Source organism: Cuculus canorus, chromosome 10, assembly GCF_017976375.1.
Source record: "Cuculus canorus isolate bCucCan1 chromosome 10, bCucCan1.pri, whole genome shotgun sequence".
NCBI classification, from domain to species: Eukaryota; Metazoa; Chordata; class Aves; order Cuculiformes; family Cuculidae; genus Cuculus; species Cuculus canorus.
Genome location: NC_071410.1, coordinates 9018948 through 9036040, shown reverse-complemented (window position 1 = coordinate 9036040; position 17093 = coordinate 9018948). Strand labels below are relative to the sequence as shown.

Below are 17093 nucleotides of genomic sequence, written 5' to 3'. Positions count from 1 at the left end.
CTGTCCAGGAGAGTGCCAGTGACAGCACAGCAGATGCACTTAGATGAAGTCAGTTTATGATAACGATGCTAAGCAAAGGAGCAGATGTGCCAATCTCCCAGCTTGGGTTTGGATACTGCATCTCCTGACACCTTTAATCCTCCTTCTCTCTGCCATGTTTAGCAATGAACTTAGCCTGTCACCAGGCTGAGGGTGTAGGCAGCAGCGACAGCACCCTCACCATGCACCAACAGTGAAGAGCAGGTGATGCTTCCATGCATGTGCAAGCAGGCTCCTGCTGTGCTTCCCTCAGTGCTAACAGTCTAATTTTTATCTTATTGGCAGTCCTGAGACAGTTTACCTTTGCCTCCGTGTTAGGATGGATGTCAGCTTGTACAACTACAAGGACTAACTTACTGCAGAAAAGCAGGTATCATGCTGGTTTTCTTAAAGTGTTCCTAAGTGCCCTTACATACAAAACATAAATTACCTAGCCCACTGCTTCCTTGACAAATACCTTTTCTAGCTTTTTTTATTGCACAGCTGTAAATACATGACTTGGTATAGTACACGTAGAGCCTGCTTAGAGATCTTTCCACCAGCGGTATTTCATCTTGCAGAAAGTGAAATATTGACAAAACCCATCACTTAAATGAGGAAGAGTCTCATAGAAATTCAGATTTCAGAATGATCATGACACCTTGGTTCAGTTTTCAAGAATACCTGTCTGCCCATGCTTTTTATTATGCCTGGAGCTGTTAGTACAATGGACACGAAGACTATTTGATATATTGTTTTCTGGTAGTGGTAAAATTAAAAATGACACAAGAAATACTATTCTTGTGAGTTACTGCATTTAAAGTCATTGTGAGTCAGCTTTGAAAAAGCAACTCAACAGGATATAACACTCCTTTGGAGTTTTGCCCTGTGGCAGTTACTGTCCCCAGGCTGCCCCACGCACCCGTCCTTGCAGGATCACACTCAGTACTGCTCACAAGGAAATGTGAACACAGCATCTCCAAATTGCACTGTGCTTAAGGGACATGACACTCACAGCAGCAGGACATTCTGCCTCCATCTCCCTGCAGATATCGCTACAGCTCTGTCACCCAGGATTTCCCAGATACAGGGCTGTGATGTGGCCCCTTTGCTTTGTTCCCCTCTCTCCACACTTGCTGAAAGAACCCTCTAATGTGTATTAATTGAACTACACCAACAGGCATCGATACCTTGGTAAAGACTACAGCTGATGCCTGGAAATAGGGAATTACCAATGCCATTAAGGGGATTTCATGTGCTTCATTGTCATTTCTGAAGATGAAGCTGAGTTGCCTGTTTAGATGGGTAACATTATAGGGTCACAGATAATGTATAACCCTACAGTTGCCGCCTCCTGACAATGTCACATTCATGAAGTCAAAGATTATTTTGCCTTTTGTGATATCTTACACTAGCATAGGAAGAAGGAAAAAAATGCCTGTTTTGCACATCACTAGCTATTAGGCTATGTCTGGTTACATCACATCAGTTGACATAACGTAAACCAATGTAAGCGGATAAAGTGTGACACAAATGTCATGTTGCATCAGATTTTAAAGAAGTTGGCAGCTTTTACACATTGGATGAAAAATAACAAGTTCAACCATCGTACCTGTAGGCTCTCAAGATAAAGCGATGCTAGCCACCAAATGTAATCCACGTTTTCATATTCTAATGGTGTATTTCTAGCTTATGAAATGACCATTTCTACTCTCTGTTACGGTCTTATTCCTTCCCAAAAGTCATATAAGCATTACTAGGGCTAACCTTGACAAAGCACGCAGCAGCAGGGACTTCATCTGCTGAAAAATGGAGAAAACATAGAGGGTATGTGAAAAAAATCAACCAAAATCAATAGTAACCTTTCTCTTGATGCAAACAGGAAATGGATCAAGGTCCCCGTGCCTCAGTAAATATTTTTACTGTACAACTAATTTCCCATTAGAAGGAAAAGCAAAGTTTTTTTTGTAGGCTAGAGGTGGTGGATGTAGGGAGTAGGAAGCAGAACAAATTTTATGTAACAGAGCAGACAGGTTACAAAGGAAATACAGCACTTAGGTGATATATTAAATACTAATATTGTATTTGGGTTTTCGATGTTTTCTTCATTTTCCACTCACACAGAAGTTTTACACTGCTGGAAGAACAAGCCTGATGTTTGCATCAGCAACAAGACCACGACACGTTCATGTCCCTCCTAACTACAACAGGCACAAAAAACATGATACTCAGCTATCACAGAGCTCACTGGGCACTGACTCTCTCCTGACTCAGCTTCAGGAGACAAAACCAGCTGTGCGACCTTTAGACCTTCCTTACCCGTGGTTTTTAAAGTAGTCATTTCAGTGCTACATCGTGTGGGAGATAACACAGAGAAGCCTGACCGTCCTCTGCCAGAATTCCCCTTAGCTACCGCTGCAGCTTATATCAATTACTTTCAGCAACCTGAAGGTATTTATCATGCAGTGGCTTGGTAGGATTCCGCCTTTACAGCAGATTATTGTCACGAGAAAGAAAAATCTTGTGCCACGCTAATAAGATAACACTCTGGTAACACAGCTAGTCAATAATTTTTGTTAGAAACAGATGCCAAGCCAAAACTACAGAATTGCAGCCTGACAAAGAAAAGAAAAGAGAAAATGGCCAGCATCAGCATCGCCTTCATTCCTCACATATCACCTGCTCACCAGCACGCTGCCTGCACGCCGGAGCAGGGAGCTGCAGCAGCAGGGGAGAGCACGAGATGGCTGAGGGATTTTGCTTCCCAAAATACATCACCTGGGTAGTTTTCTTACATGCTGATTTTCCTCCTCTCACAATACCATGTATACACCAGAAAAATTTCCCTTCCTGGTTTGCACATCTTAGGGTGAAAGAAAAAGGACAGGTATCCCTGTGGGGGCGGGGATGCTGAACAGTGAGCTGAAAGTGCTTGTCTTGCCGTAGCAGGAATTAAAAGGACACTGTCCTGGTCGTGTGGGTCTCTATAAACTTCCAGTAACCTCTTCCTTGGCTTTGTGTCCATCGCATAATAGTGCTTCAGAAAAGGAGTTGTGTTTAACACCCCTCTCCATACCAGATCTTGCTCTGCAATATCACTCATTTTGGTGTGAATTTTCCTTTTTTATTTGATGAGAGTATAAAGTTCATCTCTTGCTTTTTTTCCCCTAAAGGCTGTAACAGCTCCACTCCTCAGCCCATTTCTGGGGGAAGAGACCACATGTAGGAAGGTGCTGGGGCAGAGGTACAAATCAATAATTGTTGAAGTAATGTTCAACTAAGATTTTTAAATACATTTAAAAAGGTACCTGTGCTTTTCTCCAGGATCCTCACAGTAGCTCCTGTGAAGGGCAGGCTGCACAGAAGAGAGACCACATCTCTGAGGCCACTACTGTCCTGTGAGAGTTTGCCTTTTGTATGGAAACTCCGATAAAGGGCAGTCAAACAAATCAGACATTTTCTCTGAAGTGAAAACATTCGCAGCTTATCCTCTTGATCCTTCAGATTGTTATTCATCGTGTGTGCAACAGTACTGCCTGCGGATGGACCCAAGCAAAGGTATTAATTCAATAATGAATCCGGCAATTTACCAGTAGACTAAGACTTGGATTGCAAAACAATTCATCTTAGAACTTGTTTATGAGTGAAAAACAGATATCTCGAGGCTGGTAACCTTTTAGATACAGAACGGTGACAGATTATGCCTGACAGGTTTGATATGAATTTTGCCTGCTGTATAAATATTGATGGGTTTAATGCTTAGCATTGCAGACTTAATCTTCTTAGCTGCTACATTTCCAGATCTAGAGCTGCATTGTGTACAAGGTCCTCCTGCCCTGGCCTGGCAATGACGTGGTGCACTGCTCAAGGTGTTATTTAGAGGCATTAGTCCTTGAAAGCAAAAGGTTAACCGACAAGTCTTCACAAATGCTGTGTACTTGAGCATCTCAGGGGAATTGCCCAATTAATATATTCTCAACCAAATGGATTTGGGGTCATTAAGAACCTCTGACACGTTAAAGGAGGCACCACAAAGAAGGCACATAAGAGAGACTCCTGCGATGGCATTGCCTTCCTCATGATGGGGAAAAAAGCCATCCTTTTCTACCATGTTAAAGTTAGCTACACAAAGGACATGCAGTATTGAGAAAGACATATTTTTACTGATACTATGAAGGATTAAGGAAGAAAGACAGGAAAAGAATATTAGAAAATCTGTACATCAGTTTGTTTTGCTTTCTGGCTTCTGGATGATTCCTGTTTGTTTATTACATCTCAGTTCACCTTTAGATGACTTAGCTGATTAAAGTTTATTCTCACTTTTAAAATACAGAATGTTTTAACCTAGTTGTTTAAATTAATGAGCTGCCCTGCAAATATCCTCTTTTGAACCAGAACCACTCTCAGTCAGTCCTGCCAAATCAGGTTCTTTGACCCAATTTCTAAGAATAAATTCCCTCCTGAAACTGAACACAGCCACACCAATCCATATTGTCCAGCCTGCTGAAATTGGGTTTTTATAACTAAAATATGCAGAGCCCTTAGTGATCGTGATGCAAATTAAGCTACTGGGGTTTTTTTTGCCAAGGCTATTCTGAAATTCTGAGGTCAGTGCTTATACGGCTTGGTGACAAGAGAATTAACTGCACAAAGATCAGGTGATATTAGAATAAAAAAAAAGCTCACTGGGAAAAAATAGAAGCACTCAATTATGTATGAGGCATCGACGCGCAATTGTTTAAAGTAAAAGAGCTGGAATATATTTTTTTTTTACTTTTGCACTCAGAAGTGGATGCAAGGGGGAAAAAAAAGGGACTCTGTGCTGTCCACTAACAAACATTCTTTGAAAAAATTAGGAACAGATGTCTATCATCCAATTTTTAAAGATGTATCATATAGAATGAGGTAACTGGATTTCTTATATTAACTGCCAGTTATCTCCAACCATGCAGAAAATTTCCCCTCGCTTCTCCTTTCTGTTTAGGCTGCAAACCCACATGCTATGGAGTGTATCTCACCGTGACCTCTTGCCCACACCATAAATCAATGGCAGTTTTGCTGCTGAGCCGCTGTACTAGATCAAGCCCTATGTGTATTAATAAATATGAAATCACATAGCAGCTCGGTGCTGTAATCCTGATAGGACTCTGAGGGGGCTATCTTCAGAAGCGTTGTAGCCTGGTAGCAATTGCGGCTTGGCACACAGGATTTGTATTTCTGCTCAACACTGGCTAAGAAAGACTCAAGTTTGCTTCAGCTAATGCAGATTTAGGACTCTTTAATCTCTCTTGGTGATATTTTTACATGCTATTTTTCAGGGGAGGTCATCATACAGGGAGAATACATGATCAGCCTTTCTAACACGGGTTTGATCTTGCAAACTCCTCACTCAGCTAGACCCTGAGGTCTAGCTGAGCAAGGTCTGGCTGCATTAAACCAGGGATAAAAGGGGCATCTCAGGGAAATGTGGTTTGCTGCCACATCCCTAAATCTCACTGAGCAGAGAAGGATGTTGCAGCAGCACAAGCCCAGGCTGTCAATAGCTGAACTCACCACTCTCCCAGCACAACGCTTGCTTTAGACGCAATAGTATATAAGATGAACAAGTCTGGAAAGACACAGGCAGAATTGGACCCCTGAGAGAGGACTGAAAGCAGCCTCTTAAATGCTTGCTGCAGAAACCAGGTTTCCTGGCTGAGCCATTTACCTCTTTCTAAAGATGCAAAGACACAAAACAAATTTTGTCAATATGAGCATCTCATGAAACATTGATGAAACCCCCTATAGCAGTGTTCCCATCCATGCATGCTGATGCGTGTCAGGACAGGGCTCAGGCTGTGCTCCAGCTACACTAAGCTCACCCACTGCCAAGGAGCTCAGCACAGTCAATCAAAAATATCACTCAGAATATTCTATATTTTCCTTGAGCTCTGCCTCGTCTCCCAGAAGTACTTTTTTTCTGCTGAAAGTATACCAAAACATAACTGGTGTATCTTAAGACTTGAAACTTTGCAACTCCATGATTGCTATTTGCCTCAGAGAGAGGGAGTATCTTTGAATCAGTGCAAATAAGGGACTTCCCTTTGACTCAGAAAATAGCATTTGTCTATTTAAAAGACATGTATTTAACAATATTCAGATGGACTAAAAATATCATTGGAAGTTCTTGTCTAGATTTACCATTTTAAACAAAAATAGCTAAAAAGGCTTCCTTAATAAAATCAACAAAATAAAGTAATTTTGAAGGGAAAACCAGGCAGAACTGTGGTTCTATACAGGAGCGAAGATACATTCAGAATCTGAAAAAAAGAAAATACCAATCTTATTTGCAGGTTTTTTTTTTTTTTAAGGGAAAAGGAGGTTTTCTGTCTCCTGCTGTAGAACAGAGAGCTATTTCCGGTCCATCAAAGAGAGAAACTCACAACAGACTTGGTCAGCCACGCAATCAATTTCCATTTTTTTTTTTTTTCTGAAAGCAATGAGCTTCCATGAAGCTGTATTAGTTCCTTTCTTTTTCTTGGGTGAATAATTTTGCATTAATAACGAGATTATCAGTAGAAGTTACGCCTGCACTGATTTCTCAGTATCCTATGTTTAACTGCAGAATTTCTTTCCTTTAAAATACAAGAGGTGGATAGAGAAAACTGTGGTGCATAAGCGATGGCCACCTGGTCTGGTCAGTAGAAGACAGAGCTGAGATAAGAGGGAAAAGGTGTATTAGGGGATCCTGCACAGCTGTAGGAGCCAGTAGACAGTCTTCTTCAACTTAGATCAAGACAGCTGCCATTGTTGCTTTAAACGGCATGATTTGTTTAGGATGCTGGGACGATTTTCTTCCATATGCTGTCCATGATCCTGGCTGGATTTAGGTGATAGCAGGCTCAGTGCCTGGGGGAAGGTCTCAGCAGCAGTCCTGAGGACATACATCTCCTCCAACCAGAGCTAAGCCATCCAGCTGAAGAAGAGTTCTCCTGGTGTATGGAACTGGGATGATATCACAGTCAAAGTACTGCAGGACTACTCTCTCTATTTTTTAAGTTCAATCACTTCGCTTTTAGCCTCATCACCCAGTGGGTTGAAGGAGAGGGAAGCCTTGTTGGCAAAGTCTGCCTTGCAGCAGGGTGACAGTATGTGAAAGGCACAGGGAAGCTCTCCGATGCATGGGCACACTCCTCATCAACTCCCTTTTCTTCTTCTCGTTTCTCAGGGCCCCAGAGTCCTCCTGGGTCTGGGCACGCGGTAGGACTGCGGAAGAATAATTTGTTTGTATAGGGACTAGCAAGGAGCAACCAGCAGGGTAAACAGCAAGAGAGAGCCAAAAGAGGAGAGTATTTCATGCATCAAGGTGATCTGGGCTGTGGTTTGCTTCTCTGCCCTTGCTGGAGTGAATATACTTTAACTGTATCAGTGGGGAAGAAAACCATGGCAACAGAAACTTAGTACTTTAATTTATTGCCATCGAGATATTTGCCAAGTGCCAGCTCCTTGGGAAAAATGCATTTTTCATCAGTACTACCCAGAAATTAGCATCAGAAGAATTAATGTACTTAATAACTGTCAAGGAACACTGTGAAATGTGCCTGAGACATGAAGACAACTGTATTCATGAGTCCCTTCAACCTATAGCAAACATCAGCTAACTGGATAAATGTCACTGCAAGTTTGAATCATGACTTGGTGTCATTTTAAATTTAAGTGAAGCAAGGATTTTCTTTATTTAGCTAATGCTGGAAGTGACAGAAGGAAAAAAAAGGGCACAAGCTCCTGTTTGGTTGCAGATCTTTCAGCCTCGAACCTAGAAGAAGGTGAGGGCATTTCCCAAACCATTCAAAGTCATAAGCAAAGGTGGCTATTTTGTACCCAGAGAAGAAGAGGTGTTTAAAAGATGGAACCAATTGGACCCTTTAACCAAACAGGTTTGGGACTCACCTTGCCTCCTCCTTCTTGATTTTCCAACTTTATTTAAGTGTGGAGCCACTGAAGCTCTCTGGCATTGCTGTGCAAGCTGCTCCCAGCCAGCACAGCTCTCATGAAGCACATGTAGCCAGTCAGCTGCTATTTCACAGGTAGCAAAGCAGCAACATGGAAAATCTATGGGTATCTTTAGGAGACCCAGAAGTTATTGTCCTGGGCCGAATGCTTCTGATTCTTCTCTGATGCTCCATTCCCTGGCTTAACTCTAACGTCATTCTCTTGCTACCCCTCACTCTCAGCAGCCCAACTTCTCTACATTGCTTTGTTATCTCTCCTCCCTCCATATCACAGCCCGCTAATTTGAAGTGACAGAAAACAAGCAACCAGCTGCCCAGAGCATCTCCAGGCTTTACATCATTATCTCAAGAGGGTCCACATCTTGGTTTTGGCCCACGGACAAAAAGAAATATGTTTTTTTTCCCTAACAAAATTGTTGAATCACAGCTAATGCATTAAATATACAACACGTGGACTTCAAATAAGATTAAGATGACTACAGGTAACATCATATCTCATAGGGTATTTTTTAAGGAATATCAATCTCTGCTTTTTTTTTTAATATACTTCATTGCCAACATACAACAACACCTACTGTCAGACATACTGTAGAAGCGAGTCCTGGGTTTGCTTTCACAACCTACAGAGACTTCAGGAAATCTGGGTTGTGATGGGACTGTTTTCCCATCTGAAGCAACAGTTTTTTCATACCTTTCTAGAAGATGATGTTTTCAGACATTTCCTGATCTGGAGCCAGACTTCCTCCTCCAAATTATTAAACACTATTTGTTTACACTGAAGACTGTTTTGCTGAAATTCATTCTACATATTAGTCTGCAAGCTGCTAACAAACTGACCACTTCATTTAGCCTCATGCTTTTAGCAGGGCACATTATTTAGTACCACATACAAAGTGGTATCTTTACTATGACAAAAATAGCAACTGATTCAGCTAATGGGTGGAATTACCTCCATCACTCTGTGATTCATCTTGATTCATCTCACGCCTGGAATCGTGAAGGAATAATTCAAAGTCAAGTCAATACATCAGTAAGCTCTAAACTAACTGCAGACACTGGGCATCACCGTGGCCGGCTGGGGAAACCTGCACTTTGTACACATCGTTGATGGACAGAAGAAAAATATGAGGATATCTCTGCTGCAGAGTAGCAGTACTGCAAAGGTGAAAACATAATTACAGAAATGGATGGTGTTCCCTCACCCAGGGTCCACTGTGTAAAGACAACCCTCGTGGGAGAAGGCAGAAAAAGAAGCAAGCTAGAGAAAAGGAATCAAAATTTTATTGTAGACAAAGCAATATCCGTGCAGGGAAATAGTGACAAACATCAAACTGTTACATGTGCTGACAAGACAAATAGGATAGGACATGGCGGATCATTCCAGGAGTGTGCAAAGCCTGATGCGTGCCTGCTTGCATGTGAGAGAAGCAGAGGACAGGTAACAAAAGGAGAAGCATGCAAGCTAGAAGCAAATATGAGGGAGAAGGAGTTAGAAATAGCAGTAACACAAAGCAAATATTCCAGGACTCAGTAGCACTGAAAAATATGAGATAGGGATAATGAGAACAATAGCCAGGAAAATAACTCAAAGATCAGAAGGATTCAGGTCCCCTGATGGGGTAGGGTAACAGGAGTGACCTTTTAGATGAATTGCAGAGTATTTCTCTGCCACAGAACACCATTTCTTTCGGGTTCCTGCTATAGTCTGGACAAAGTGCTGCAGGAGGCAACAAGACAGTGTACATTGTTCCCAAGGCACAACTTTAGCATGGTCAGAAACATGGAGTTTTCTAACACTGTTCTAGCATAGGCTAGAGAGCGTGCTGAGGTGCCGAGGGGAACACACACAGGGCAGCCCTATGGAATGCACCAGATTACAGATTCACTAAGTGAATACTCTGAAAAACTGTAATTGCTGTCTGGGATGCATTATTGCAATACAAGGGTTTTAATGGAGAGTTAAGAGCAGTGCTGACCTTTAAATACCCTACGCATTCTAAGGCTGCACTAGATAATCTTACACCTATTATTTATTAGCATTATAAGTAAATGAGTTCTTATCATTCATGAATTCTGTAACAGTCAATTTGTTTCTCTGCCCAGAGCCTTGAAGTGCTTATTTCACATTTTCTTAGAGATGTAACCATAGGAACTAAGTGGTTGCCAAGAAAACCTTCATAATTAATGATGATAAGCTTTCACCCTATTGAGTGATACTGAAATGTGTACAGAGTTGATGAAATACACCTCAAGGGCCACGGGACCCTGAAGGCAGTGGTACATCGACTTTCTGTATGTAACACATACTGCCTGAATGAGTACATTGTCTCAGATGTGCATTTTTTAAACTCTCCCACAAAGACGTGTGCTGTGAAATCAAAGACCAAGAAGGCAGATTTTCTGCCCTGGAAAGCAGAGGTCCCTCTGAGCCATAAGAGAGAGCAAAGATAGTGCCCCTGACTCACTCCTGACTATCACAGAGGATTGCGAGATGGCAGTAGAGAGGGGCCACAATCCCCCAGGGCAGTAGGAGCAGCGGGGCAGTGCCAAGTACCATGACCATGCCCTGGATTGCTAAGGTACCTGCAGCACTGAAAGGTCATGCTCTGCCACACCATTTGGAGCAGTAGCCTCCAGAGCTGGAGCCAACTCCACTCCCGCAGCAGAGTACCCACCACAGAGGTGATACTTACCTGCAGATGCCTCCTGTAGGGCCAAGTATATAAAGGCAGTCAAATAGCTTCTCAGGTGAACATTTCCATCCCTGTCACACTGGCATGAGTATTTCCATTCTGGTTTTTTTTCCTAAGCATCTAGTGCTGGCGGACAGACACCTCTGCTGCAGACAACATCTTCAAGTTGGAATGCGGTTTCCAGCAATAACTTGGCTTTTCCTATGAACCTGTACATAATACAGGACAAAAATACTCCATCCCCAGGGGTGGTGATTTTATATACTTCTGTACCAGGTCATGAAGGAATGTGTTTGCTCTTGCTTGCCCATGACCAGCAAGGCACAAGACCTTCTTAGTTTTGGTAACCTCACAAATTAGGCTGGCAAACTACTTTCTTGCAAAGGTGGGAATGTTTATCAGAAGTTATAAGATGAGGGGAAGGCAGGCTGCTCTTGTAGATTGAGCCTGGCAGTGTGGGTCCTGAAAAGCTCAGCTGTGGATCACCAGATGGCCTCACCAGCCTTGTGGGCCGCGTGTTTTAACGTGCATCTTAAAAATGCAGCCCAGTAAGGTGTACTATCTACTTGCATTCTGGCTCTCTGGTTGCTTTTTGGAGAATGGGGAAGAAACCCAAAGGGTTGAGATGCCTGAGAGATTCCCAGAACACTTATGAACAACAGCAACAGCTCCCACCAAGCACAGCCGAGGGTAGTTAACTGCAGACTGCACAGACCAGCCAAGATGACAAGCAACAGCAGGAGCTGAGAAGCAGTGTGTGTGCTCAGATCCCCAACCCAGCCCTGCTCCCCAGCCAGCTGGGCTAGGAATACTGACATCTTTCTCGATCTGCAGGCAAGAGGCACAGAAGCTTTTGACAGCTGTGATAAAAGGCTCAGAGCACATCTTGCAATACATCTTTATCTACTGATTCAAGAGAAATATCTCCATGGATCAAATGTCCCTTAAAAAGATCAGAAACAAGACCCAGATGACTTTTCCAACAGCATGTTGGTGTGGAAATTGGAAGCATCTTTGCAAATGGATTGGGGTTTTAAGGGCTCACTCTATCATAAGAAGATATAAGAGATTTTCCCATTTTTGAGATTCCTCCTAGAAGAATGTTGTAGAAGATCATAAGTGTGCTCCAATTTCAGTGGTGGAAACACTGATGGATTTGCCTACAAGGAAGTGGAGAATACAAGAATGGCCAGTTGGGGCATGACCTAAAGTTAATGGAGCCCCTGTGCTGCTGGGGAAGATGTTATGGAGAAAGTGCAGGGAAGTGCAAGCAGGAGGTGGAGGGCTGCAGGTACATTGTGCACTTTGCAGCATATGGGGAGTAAGGGGCTGTCTGAGCCGATGGAATGAGCCCTGAAAATGAAGAGAACTGAGTGGAAGGAAAACATCTGAAAACAGACACAGAAATAGGTTCCTTTCATCTTTGGGGAGTGCTACTACAGAAAAGTGAAGTGCTTCAGGAAAGAGATAGTGTAGGCTGAGTACTTTTCTGTGCATAAATACATACACACACATTCATTTCTCTCCAAGCCGTCTATAACACAGCACCTTGCATTTATAAGCCCCCATTTTGCTCCTGTAGTGCAATAATGCTAACAATAAAGAAGTGTATTTGAATATTTTACTTACTTCCTTACAGTGCTCATCCTTTAAGAAGGTTATTGGATATCTCGATCATCAGAAACACTCAGAATCCTCTATGTTTAAATGTATCTGTGTTCAATTTGGTATAGAAACACAGTCACTGGCAGATAACATTGTCACACAAGTTAATCGGCTCCTGCTGCTAGATAAACACTTACAGGAAGATGTGCATTTGAATTTTTATTCTGTTGGCTTTAATGAGATGTCATCAGCTCACATTTGGCCCCGTACTTAGATGTCAGTAAGAGAATATCTATACGATTGCAGCAAAAATAAAAATGTTCCTAATTATTTTTAGAAGAATTTCTACTGGAAATACGTTTTCCTTACAAACACACATTTATTTGCAGACTTCATTGCTACATTTTGTTGGCAGATGAGGAACCACATGCAGCAAGGATGGGACAGAGGGATCTCACGGAGTGACCCAGGACTCAGCCACCTTGTGGGGATGAGGTGTTCCCCCCCCTAAAGAAGAAATGCAGCCTGTGCACACGTGGTAGCGATGTTCTCTGTCCAAAACACTGGTGTCAGTGTATGACATGATGCTGGTGTGGTTATATTTGACATGGACATGGTTCAAATCTGGCCACACCAGTAGGAAAGGTTTGGGCCTGATAAGAGCCCTCATTCACAGTCATTTGAACTCCTTCATGCTCTAGCACACAGGACGTTATTGCTGCAGGATGCAGCTGCTGTCATGGGGGAATGGATAAAAGGCTAAAACCGGTCAGGTTTACTGCTTCCCTTCTCTTTGCCTGCCTCATATGCTGCTAAATTCCAGCATGTCCAGCTCCACATTCCTTTCTTGGTGACCTCTGATGATTTTAAGATCTCCAAAACTAATTTTCTCCTTCATACTCCAGCAGGGATAACATGGAGGAATAATAATTTGTCCACATATATATTTATATCTTATCACATTATACTCTAAACAACTGCCTCTGGGTACAAAAAAACCACATTGAAATGTATGCAAACTAAGTTAACAAATGTCAGCTAGAGATCCTAAATATGAACTGTGCTTCTCAGCCCCTAGGCTAGAAATCTGAATAAACAGATGTTCTTTATACTGTGTCCTGAACGTTAAACTTAACCTTTGTTAGACAAACAAGGGACACTGATGTTCTTTTTCTAAACAAGGAAGGTTGATGGCTTATATAACAGAGGGTTAGACCATTTGACATATTTTAGGGTAAGCATTTTAGAAGAGGAAGAGATGTCATAATATTCCTAGGAGATAAGAAGCAGACAGATTGTACACCATAAATCAATAAATTTAGAGGTCAGAGTCATCCACTGAGAGACACCATCACCTTGTTACCATACTTACTTTCTTTACAGCTTAAGGTGCACACCAGTTGGAGGGATGATCTCAAAAGCCAATTGGAGGAATGGCTCCCTTCTGACATCCTGATCTTGGCAGGTTTCAGGTCCACTCAGAGCAAGATCCAGGTTTTAGTCTTCCACATAGCAGTGAGTTGGGCTTGAGATCTGGATGAGAGTAATCCCATCAGAGACAAAGTTTGTCAGAAGCACTTGTATCCATAAGAAGCATTTCATAAAACAGAGCCATGCTCATGTTGCAAACACTCCAGCTCAAGTTCTGGGCTTAGCCCACTGATTAAAATCCATCTCTAAAGTCTAGTATTTTCAGACAACCTCTACCTAAGTACCCAAACTATTTTATGCACACTTCTCCAAAGTCAATCTTAGCAAAATCCCGCCTAACACAAATAACAACTTAGGCACAAGGTAAGAATTATATAACATTACTGAAAACTATTTTCCTCATTAGCTGAATACAATGTTTACCTGGAAAGTTATGTCCAGACAGATTTGCTGCTTAGATGCAGCATTTGTCTCCTGAGTGGCACAGATTGCTTTGCACCATGAGGACGGGATGCACAGAAGGTCATATAAATTATGAGCTGCATGGTCAGTAAGATGGTGCCTATTTGGGGCTCTGAGACCAACACACCTTTGAGAAAAGCAAAAATATCACAACCACAAACTCAGTTCCACCTAGCAAACAAAAATTTATGTAAAATGATGGTCATATGCAGCTGCTACTCACATTTACATAGTCTGCATAGAATTCATCATTTCTGTGCTCGTCTGTGCTTCTCCTCACACAAAGGAGATGTTAAAGTAACAGATAAGGCACAAAGAAAAGAAGCTTTATGGGCTTGATGATGACTCCTGCTGATGAAGGGAAAGTTTACAGTTTATTATGGACAAAGAGTCTTAAAGAAAAATTCCAGAAAAACCTGTAGAGAAAACTATGCAACGCTGCTATGAACATGAATCCTGAAAAGAAAGTTGGGTAAAGTCCTACACATTGTGTTGATTTTCCCCTGGAAACAGGAAAACTAAATAAACAGGAAAAACCATTTGCTTATTCAAAAGCTGGCCAGCAGGTTTCACAATTTTTGGAGGGCTCTTTTTGGGCTTTGCAATATGATATCCAGCCACGCGTTCCTTGTGATTTTTTGGCTGAGTATCTGCATTGCTTCATAGTTGTCTGGGCTGAGCTGCCTTTTCCTACCTGTGCTTCTGTTCTGCTCTCACTTGTCCTGTGTTGTCTTTGTCTGTGGGAGGTTTTTTTATTATACCTCAGCAATAAATTACTTGAATATGTGCAGTCCACATTCCAGCTGTAAAGTGTTTTATGTGGCAGGGGCTGGCTCCTACATTTCATTGTTTTAATTCACCCCTTTTATTTCTCTCGACATAACTAAGTGATTTCTTTCTGTATCCAGGCCACGCTTGCTGACCTTGGAGTTTATTTTTTGGAGTTTATTTTTTCATGGTTGGCATTTATCTGGAGTTTATTTTTGGAGTTTTGGGGGTTTTTTATGGTTCTTTACAGGATTCTTCAAGTTCTGCTCAATGACTTCCGAATTTTCTCAAAGACTACCAAAAGACATTCTTTTACCTGTATTTGGCAAAGTGACATAGGCTGCTTCAGCCAGCGTGCCTGAATGCTCAAAGTAACATAGGAGAACCCTCCGGAAAACAGAAACACGTGGCACGGTTTGCCACAGACCTGATGGAATAGCAGCCCTGTCCTAAGCTAAAAGAAGGTGTTTGGGACATTCTCTTAGGAGCAGGAGGACAGAGTAGATTTGAAGACTATATAAGCTTAGTTTTCATAGAGAACAAAATATATACCCCACTACCACTCACCATGAGGGATACTGTGGCCAAATGCTGACCAACCCAACGAGAGCAAGGGTTGCAGAAGTAGGAGAGCCACTGAGACAGTTACATTCCTTGCTGCTTCACCAAGATGGGTTACACATCCATAATGACCCTCATTGACCACTGTTATTCAACAAAGGTGGAACAACAGGATTTTCTAATGTTTTGCCATATTGTTTCGAGAATAATGGATTCAGGTGCAGAGACAATGTCTTGCAAACTGTCTGCAAAGATATTTCATATTAAGAAAGCGCAGAACTATGGTTGTTGATCATCTAATTAAATTTCAGGCTAAGTTTCCTGTAATTTGAGTTACTAATGTGTTCTGAGTGAATCACAAACATTTTGAAATAAGAGACTAGTACGACAACTGTGCACAACGACACAGAAAATAAAGGATCTTTCCATGCCAATTGGAAATAAATCCACAGTTATTTAAATAAAGACATGAATTATTCACAGAACTTCTGTAGCACAAATATGTTGATGCAGACACTATCATAACAGGCAATATAAAAGCAGAAACTAAACATGTGACTTAACTGCCAATAATTCTGTAACATGTCTAAAGAAATAGTATATTGTTTACTACAGGAAGATATTCACCTTAACACACAGAGGACACAACTTTTTCTATATTACATTTATGTAATCAACTAGACCACATTAATAGCCTTGTACTAAATATTTGCATCCTAAAGCTGTAGTTTCATTAATGTTATTATACAGAAAAAGTATCTGTTGGATACATCCAGCCACATATCCCCGTTTCCATGACAAGTTTTGCAATGGTCTTAATGCCTCCCACTGAAAAGCCAGCATTTTGCAAAATTAAAAAAATAAAATAAAAATAAAAATAAAAATAAAAATAAAAATAAAAATAAAAATAAAAATAAAAATAAAAATAAAAATAAAAATAAAAAATAAAAATAAAAATAGTTGAAAACAATTTAGAAATACAACTTTTGTAGTCATTATCCATGGGAAAAAAAGTTTTCTATAGAGAGGGCAATTATTCCTTTTAAAAGCATAGTTTCCACTGTTCTATTGCAAGTTGCACTTAAATAGGGACTGAAATCATCAGCTCATCATTTAAACATCTGTAAATATTCTAAATACAGGATATTAGATCTGGAAAAGAGATCTCTGCAAAAATGTTCATTGATATTTTATGCAAATCAAAGCTAACTCCATTTTGTACATGACAGAGTCAGAACTCTCTGCTCCTCACAAATTATCTAGAATGGTAGATATTTCTGCTAAATGGTGGCAATATCAGTGCCTTGAATGAAAGCTGAGGGGGCATGGCTGATGCAAAGTGTAGTTAAATATTAGTTAAACTCCGTAACTGGGCCTTGGTAGGTTCGAAACAGAATCCATGGAAAAGAGTGCGCACCGCACTCCTGTGCTTCAGAGACCCACTGCTAGGATTGTTCATTTCAATTATAAGCTGCCCTGCAGCCATTAATAAAAGAATTAAAATGATAACCTAGAGATCTTGCACTTGTTGTATCTGTAGCATTAACGATGGTCTCATCCCATC

At 41.3% G+C, this 17093-nt stretch overlaps 1 long non-coding RNA gene across 9 annotated transcripts in view; it reads right to left on the bottom strand.

The window, feature by feature from the left end:
• Positions 1-17093, bottom strand: part of LOC128853124 (uncharacterized) — a 69284-nt gene that overhangs the window by 19724 nt on the left and 32467 nt on the right. For 6 of the 9 annotated variants that reach the window (XR_008451408.1, XR_008451416.1, XR_008451409.1 and 3 more), the window contains 4 exons: positions 14424-14551; positions 14162-14327; positions 13680-13840; positions 3327-3554 (listed from right to left, as the gene is read on the bottom strand). This is a non-coding gene — a long non-coding RNA (uncharacterized LOC128853124). The remainder of the gene's footprint in view (positions 1-3326; positions 3555-13679; positions 13841-14161; positions 14328-14423; positions 14552-17093) is intronic. The other 3 variants (XR_008451411.1, XR_008451410.1, XR_008451415.1) reach the window with 3 other exon arrangements.